Source organism: Pleurodeles waltl, chromosome 3_1 (assembly GCF_031143425.1).
Source record: "Pleurodeles waltl isolate 20211129_DDA chromosome 3_1, aPleWal1.hap1.20221129, whole genome shotgun sequence".
Classification (NCBI taxonomy): domain Eukaryota; kingdom Metazoa; phylum Chordata; class Amphibia; order Caudata; family Salamandridae; genus Pleurodeles; species Pleurodeles waltl.
The window spans coordinates 171,611,419-171,620,231 of record NC_090440.1 but is presented as its reverse complement, the minus strand read 5'-3'; positions in this window follow the sequence as shown (position 1 = coordinate 171,620,231).

Sequence of the window (8,813 nt, the reverse complement as noted above, 5' to 3'; positions counted from 1 at the left end):
GACTGGACCAGACTGGTGGAGCACTCCTCTAATCACTGGGGAAAGTGTATAAGATCATTGTGCCTTGAGCATGCTCCACAATATTGCCCTGAGGAGGAACTTCTCATACATTTCAGAGGAGGTGGAGCCTGCAGTGCCACTGGGCAAGCCTCCTGAAATGCCAAGTGAGGACGACAATGATGAAGAGGAAGGAGCGGACTTGTGGCACGATCTCATCAATAACTACTTTTCATGAGTGTAAGTATGCCATGTGATGTGATGACTGTGACTGTATGCAGGACTGTAGTTGTCTGAATGTGTGGAGTTGAGTGTCTTGCCGTTATACTGGGGAGCTGATGTTCAGAAATATTGAGAAAATGGGTGCTTGAAGAGTTAGCCTTTGACATATCTCCACCATGATGATGTTGTATTGTTTGTGTCAGCCTCAATGTATTATCACTTCATTTTCAGATACTTGCTATGTGATTTGTGTAATAGGTACGTTTCCAACTCTATGCCCCTTTTTTGTCTTTGCACAGGTACCTTCACCCTGACATCCTCATGTGGGCATTTCAGAGTTGTGGCATTGGCAGCCATCTGATGCTGTTCCAAAATAGGAAGTTGACATGAATCGTTCCAGGTAATGTGGATCACAGATTTGGGGTGTATGAGACCTGTGCCAAACCAGCTTGGGCAGTTTGTGGGTGGAATAACTGATGTGCACATTGTACTTGTCTAGCGTGCTGTCGTGGACCCATTACTACATGTGTGTGAACATATGGCCATGAAATATGTTGTCTGCGAAGGCAAGCCAGGCATTTACCCTTTACGTTGGCTTAACACTATTTTTTTGGATGACCTGTATGTAGCTGTAGACATGTTTCATCATTGCAGGCCATTTTGCCTCTGCCACAACACTTACATTTGTCTGTATTATACCACCAAATGCATGGTCATCGGATTATGAGGGACCTGTGATCAGGGACTGTTGTACTGCCCTCTGTCTGTATCTTGGATTGTGTGATATTGGATTACTTGGATTTGGTATGTGATAAGGCACTTGTAGCAATGTGTTTGTGAATGTTGGTAGTAATCCTTAGCAGGACACTGTACCTGTAACACATCCCTCCTTGCACTAGTATCTTGCGTCTTCATAATTTGATTCACATGCTCTCACATCTGTACATAGCAAGAATTGAAACAGTAGCAGACAGACACATACTTTGTGATACGTGGATTTATTGAACATTTGTGCATAAACTGACTTTGGGGCAAAATGGAAAAGAAAAGTGAAGGGTTCAGTCATGGTTGATGAAATCATTGTAGTAGATGCCACAGCAGCATTGTAACTCCAAAGTCCAGTGTACTGCTTCCATAGGAAATGGAAGGTGGTTGAAGAGCAGTCAAGAGTGAAACTGTGGCACACAAAGGAGATCCTTACAGAAGAGGTCACCTGCTGGCAGTGTTTGGTGTCTGGCCATCTGCACTTCCTGAATTATTTGCTGGACGTCCCTGCTTGGTAGGGTTTGATCTGTAGGTACAGAGGAAAGGGTGTCTGTGGTGGGGTTTTCCCCTAACAGGGCCTCCCTTCCAGTGTGTGACACTGATGATGACGGGCCTGGTGTTGCTATGCCAAAGGAAGGGGTAGAGTGTTGTTGATGATCCCTGATCAGGGTAATGTTAATGTCCCTCAACACCCCTGTTAGAGATGCCAGGTTGGTATTGGTGGCCTCCCATTGCTTACGCATATCCTTATGAATGTCCCTCTGTGCCTTTTTGATCTCACGGCGTTCGGTAGGTACCTGGCCTATCACTCTTGGGACTCATAATAGACCCCTAAGACTTGGCTAATGGTGACCTAGGCTGGAGCATCCCCAGTGACCTCACCCCAGTGGCCAACAACATTTCTCCCATGCACCTTATCCCCATGGGACTGTGCCCTTACCACAGGGTGCCCCCTCCCACTGCTTCCAGGATCTCATTGTCCAAGGTGTTGATGTGTGACTCAGGATCCTGGACTCGGGGGCAGAAGATTGTGGGCACTGTCCTAGGGATACAGGTTGGGGGGCAAATGGTTGCCTGTGATGTGGAGGCAACCAGGTTGGGAGGTCCTGATTGGGGCACAGTGAGACTCACTGTAGCTGTCTGTACAAGTTTTCCAGATGGGCCAGATCTGTCCTCCACATCCAGACATTCAGGAGTGTCATGTTCACTGAGGGCTTCATCCTAGGGGATGGTGACTTTCTCGTCTGTGGGCTCTGTGTGAACAGTGGCAACTCCACCTGTTGATGTGATAGATACAATGTTATTGGTGATATTGTGACATCTACCTCTAAAAGTTAACAGTAACATTTTGCACAGCTGCTGTACATGATTGATTTGCAGGTGATCCTATTGTGAAAGGTACCCATGCTATTAGTTGTTTTGAGCTGCCATTTGTGAAGCATGGCAACTCCATTAATGTCCAGTGGCTGCTGAATTTAGCAGTACATTGGCACTTTGGAGGATGGGCAGAGATTTACATCTTGCTAGCAGTGCTGGCAAAACACTGGCTGGGCATGAAGTGGCTTTCACCATTTTGAGGCCAAGTTTAATGTTATGCAGGCCAAAGCAGGAGTTTGTGACTGGAGTCATCATGTGGTGAGTGCATTGTCGATGTGTCTGCAGCCAATACTATTCAGGTGATACATCTTGAGGCCTACTTGATAATTGATGTTGTATACTGTGTAGGTTGTCCTTCCTGTCTTCAATAGTTTCAACTTGACTTAGCAGTTCAAGATAGAGCTGAGTGGCCAGCCATAACTCTGAGGTCGACATGATCTGTATCTTGGTCCCTCCCAGGTGATTAAACATGATTTGAGAGTGATCAGGCTAGGATATTTCACCCACTGACCACTGTTCTGCTATTTGGATTCACTTGAACAGTGCCTCCTGATAGTTGCAGGTAGGTCACTCCCTCTACTTCTCAACACTTGACAATTGGTATCCTCCCAGGTGAGTAAACATCCTTTTTGAGTTCACTAACAGATGCATTGTGGCACGCGGACACTGGGTTGGTGATTGTAGATAGCAAAACAGGGCCCATTGGGCTTTACATTCAGGTCACTCCACTAATTCCCAACACCATCCACATAATATCCTCCCAGGGGAGTAAATTTCCTTTGTGAGTTCACTAACAGAGGCATTGGGGCAAGTGGACACAGGGCTGGCGATTAGAGTTAGCAAAACATGGCCCATTGGGCTTTACTTTCAGGTCACTCCCTTAGTTCCCAACAACACCTAAATATTATCCTCCCAGGGGAGTATAATTCCTTTGGGAGTTAATGAACAAGGGTAATTGGACAAGTGTGCACTGGGCTTGTGTTTGGAATTGGTGAGACATAGCCTCCTGGCCTTAGCAGTCATGTCACTCCATCTACTTCATACACTTGAGAAATGCAATTCCCCTAGGTGAGTAGACTTCTTTTATGATTTCCCAAACAAGAGTCTCTGGGGAGGAAGACACTAGACTGGTGGTTGCAGTGCCAATAAGTGACCCAACTGTGGGTTGCAGTCATGTGACTCAATGTGCTACATACGCTGTACAAATGGTATCCTCGCAAGTCAGTACATTTCATTTGAGGGATAAGACTCAGGGATCCTTAGACAAGAGGACTGTGTGTTGGTGTTTTGTTTTCCAGAATGTTTCCAGAAACAGTACTTCCTGGCATTAGCAGTCAGGTCACTCCCTTTACTACACGCACTTTACAAATGTTATCGTCCCAGGTGAGTACACTTCAATAGAGAGTTAAGATATGGGAGCCTTTTGAGGTGAGAAAACTGGCCTGGCGTTTTGAGTTGAAGGAATAGTGCCTGCTGGGAGTTGCAGTCCTGTCACTCTCACTAGTCCCCATTACTTGACAATAGTTATCCTCCCAGGTAAGTTAACTTAATTTGGTTATTGACAAACAGTGGTCTTTGGAGAAGAGAACACCGTCCTGATGTTTGGAGTTACAGATAAAGGCCCTGCTGTGAGTTGCAGTCAAACCTGACCAATGTTCTCCTCCTAGTGAGCACACTTCAATTGGGAGTTCACTAACAGATGTTTTTGTGCAAGTGACCACTGGTCTGGTTGTTCGAGTTACAGAAACAGTGCCTGATGTGAGTTGTAGTCATGTCAGTTCCTGTACTATACCCACTATAAAATGTCACGCTCCCAGGTGAGTACACTTCAATTGGGAGCTGACAAACATGGGTCTTTGGGGCAGAGGACACTGTGCTGGCTGAGTGGAGTAACAGTGACAGAGCCTCCTGGCCTTGGCAGTCCGGTCAGTCCCTGTACTGCATCCAAAGTACAAATGTTATCCTCCCAGGTGAGTATACTTCAATTGTGAGTTGACAAACAGAGGTCTTTAAGACAGAGGGTACTAGGCCTGCTGAGTGGAGTAACAGTGGCAGAGCTTCCTGGCCTTGGCAGTCCTGTCAGTCAATGTACTACAACCACTGTACATATGCTATCCTCCTATATGAGTACCCTTCAACAGAGAGTTGAGACACAGGTGTCTTCAGACAAGAACACTGTTTTGGTGTTTGGTGTTCTAGGAACAGTGAACAGTGCCTGCTGGGAGTAGTAGTCATATCAGTCCCTGTACTACACCCAGTCTAATGCTGTTATCCTCCCAGGTGAGTACACTTCAATTAGGAGTTGACAAACAGGGTTCTGTGGGGCAGGGGACACTGGTCAGGCTGAGTGGAGTAACAGTAAAGGTGGCACAAGGTGGGCAGTGAGCATGCATGACATTGCGTTTTTGTGACATTTGTCTTGTTGTGATTTACCAGACTGGACTCCCCCAGCTATTCCTGTCAAGCCCTCAGGATGCAGGATAGAAAAGACCTTCTCCTACCAGGGAACGAGTTGTAATAGGGCACTGGGAGTCTTCTTGGCCTGCAGATAGTGCCTGGCCTGCAGATAGTACCTGGAGGCCAGGGAACAGACCTTGCCCCTGAGGTTGTTCTACCTCTTCCTTGTTGTCCTCCCTTGTGCGCAAGTTGATGTCTACAGCATTCTCTTTGTTGACTATCCTGTCTGACATTTCCATTTTTTTACTGAGAGTAGTGTGCTGGACTTGTGCTCCAAACAGTTGTGGCTCTACACTTATGATTTCAACCACCCTGACTCAACTCTTCATCTGTAAAACAGGATTTTTTTTAACATGACATGGTGGGAAAAAAATAGAGGAGTGACAGTGACTGACTAAGAGAGGTAATGCAAAAGGGTGTGACTGGACAAAAGCGTCTTCAGGGTGTTCAATGGATTGGTGATAAATAGGGGTGCCTAATCTATGTAATCTACAGAAATGAGTTGCTCTGGCTTTTGTGTTTGGCGTTGGCAATGAAGAGGATTGTGATGTGTGAAGGGGTGTACTTTATAGTGTCCTTTGCAGGTGTGTCAAGTGTGATAATTTGTGTGAGCTGTGTTCTTTTCAAATCTGTCCGATGTGCTGTTGTGTATTACTTTGGTAATGGTGGACCACCGTTGTTCAGACCACCATTGGCTGACCACCATGGGAGTCAGCCACTGCGACTTTTGACTTGTAATGCCGTCAGTGGTTGGTAGTGGGGCTGTCGGTGCTGGATGTCGGGCCGTCTATTTCCAGGCCTCTGCGCAGCTGCTGGTCTGGTATTTTTAGTTGGCGGTCCTAACTGTATAACTTGTAATAGAGTGGTATGGGAGACCGCCAATGTGGTGGTATTTTTGGGACCGCTGACATGGCAGTCTGGTGGTCCACCCGCCAAACTCGTAATGAGGCCATAAATCTTTTGGCTTACTTTTAAACAATATACCTAATTTTCAATATCATATCAATACTTTGGCCAACTCACAATCATCAGGCGGATAACACCTTTGTAACCTGAACAGGATCTAAAAGAAGTTATTCTCATACGCTTTGCTTATGGGGATGTTATTCTATTAGCCACTTCCAAAATTCATCTGCCTCTTCCTAAAGCCTCTTTGCATACCATTGCCTGTCTGAGTTCAGAGGTTGCTTTAGTCATATCATCAAGTTTTTATGTATTTTGAGCTGGCTTTCGATTGCTAATAGAAACAATGAAAACATTCCTCCTCAACCAGAAAGTTTTGCTCTCCTTACCCTAATTTACCTGCTTCCAGATGAGAACCAGTTTAGTACTCTTTGCTTCAACACATCCTATGATGATCCAATGCTGCATGCTAGAAATGGGTCTCTGGTTGGCAGTCAGTTTGCACTCTGTCCAAGCAGGGACCCTCACTCTAGTCAGGGCAATGAAGGTACACACTTAGATAACCCCTGCAGACGCCCTTGGTAGCTTGGCACAGGCAGTCATGCTTATCTCAAAGGCAATGTGTAAAGTATTTGACCCAGCACACACAGTAATACAGTGAAAACACTACAAAATGGATGCCACGCCAGACTAGAAAAATAGGCAATATTTATTTAACTCAAACAAGACTGAAGTGACACAAATCCAACATTCATAAGTCAAGATATGAATTTTTCAAATAAAAAGAGTTTTACTCCATAGAAAACAACTGAAATGTTGTTACACAAAGTACCTAGTTTGCATAAAAAATAAAAACGCCGAGGCTAGCATGCATCGAAAATGTCGTTGATGCGCCATTTTCTCACTCGCAAGTGAGGCCATGCATTGTTTTCCAGATGGGGCACCTTAGGTCTGCGCAGGTTTACGAGGATTTTCGGCGCCCAGCAATGATGCCTGAGAAATCCAGCAGCACGGTGATGGAAAACCGCAATGTGTGGGGTTTGCATTGTTTTCAACAGCCATAAGCAGGTGTTACTTCGTTTCTCCGGCCGTGATGCAGGTGATACATCGATTTCCCAGCCACGATGCAGGTGGTGAGTTGATTTTAGCTGCGAGGTGGGTGGCGCGTTGTTTTTACAGTCACTTTGCAGGTGCTGCGTCAAAGTTTTCCCCATACGGCTTCCTGTACGTGAATTTTAATCCTTGTTCTACCAGCTTCACCCTATGCACCACTTGGCAGGGCAGGAGTCTCAGCAGAGAGTCCAGTTGCTGGCAGAGGAAGTCTTTCATGGCCCTAAGACTTCAAAGCAGGAGGCAAGCTCAGTCCACGTCCGTGGAGATACTTCACAAGCATGAATATACTACAAAGTCCAGTCTTTGTCCTCTTCAGGCAGAAGCAGCAACTGCAGGCCAACCCAGCAAAGCACAGTAACGGGCAAGGGGGCAGTACTCCTCCTCCAGCTCTTCAGCTCTTCTCCTTGGCAGAGGTTCTTCTTGGTTCCAGAAGTTATCTAAAATTCTAGGGTTTTGGGTCCACTACTTATACCCCTTTCTGCCTTTGAAGTTGGCAAACTTCAAAGGAAAATCTCTGTTGTTGACAAGATCCTGCTTGACAAGATCCTGCTTGCCCAGGCCTGGCTCCAGACTCACACCGGGGGGTTGGAGACTGCATTGTGGGAAGGCAGGCACAGCCCTTTCAGGTGTAAGTGGCCACTCCTCCCTCCACTCTAGCTCAGATAGCTCATCAGGATATGCAGGCTATGCCCCAGCTACCTTTGTGTCACTGCCTAGTGTAGATTCACAAACAGCCCAACTGTCAGTATGACCCAGACCGGGAATACACAAGCAGGCAGAGTCACAGAATGGTTTAAGCAAGAAAATGCCCACTTTCTGAAAGTGGCATTTTCAAACAGACAATTTAAAAAACAACTTCACCAAAAGATGTATTTTTTAAGTTTGAGTTCAGAGACAGCAAACTCCATATCTTGTCTTCCCCCAAGAGGAAAACTGCACTTAAAAGTTATTTAAAGGCATCCCCTATGTTTACCTATAAGAGAGATAGGCCTTGCAACAGTGAAAAACTAATCTGGCAGTATTTCACTGTTAGGACATGTAAAAACACATTCAGTATATGTCCCACCTTTAACTGGGGCTCCCTAGGGCCTACCTTAGGGGTGCCTTACATGTATAAAAAGGGAAGGTTTAGGCCTGGCAAGTGAATACACTTGCCAGGTCAAATTGGCAGGTTAAAACTGCACACACAGACACTGCAGTGGCAGGTCTGAGCCATGTTTACAAGGCTACTCATGTGGCTGTCACAACCAGTGCTGCAGGCCCACTAGTATCATTTGCTTTACAGGCACCTCTAGTGCACTTTACTAGGGATTTACTAGAAAATCAAATATGCCATCATGGAAAAGCCAATTACATTTACCATTTACACAAGGAACACTTGCACTTTAGCACTGGTCAGCAGTGCTAAAGTGCCCAGAGTACCAAAAACAGCAAAAACAGAGTCCAGCACACAGTCAAAACATGGGAAGCAGAGGCAAAAAAGACAGGGAAGCCCACGCCAAGGATGGCAGGTCACATTACATTATGGATATTGGGTATCCTGCTGAATATTCCTGGCTCCACACAAAACAGTTAAAGCTGTCTGTACCAAGATCTGAATATGCAGAGCTTTAAAAACAAAAATATAATATAATATAATATAATATAATATAATATATTAAAATCAGATCGCCCGCTGATGCCGATCACTTCCACATTGCGAGAACGGTGCGTGTTTGCAGGAAGCCAAAGACCTGCTAACATGAATCCAAACTGCTGTGAAAGTCCTACAGACACCAAAACCGGGGTTAAGTGAATTTTTTTTATTCACAACACGTTTTGATCTATATGATCTTCTTCATAGCCAGCTTATGAGTAGACCACTGTACACATTTTTCATGAACCATTCTAGCCTGGAGTTAGAAATGACAGAGTTAATGAAATAAAACCATCCATTTTTGTTGAATAGAATTTGCTGAATCCTTACATGACATATATTT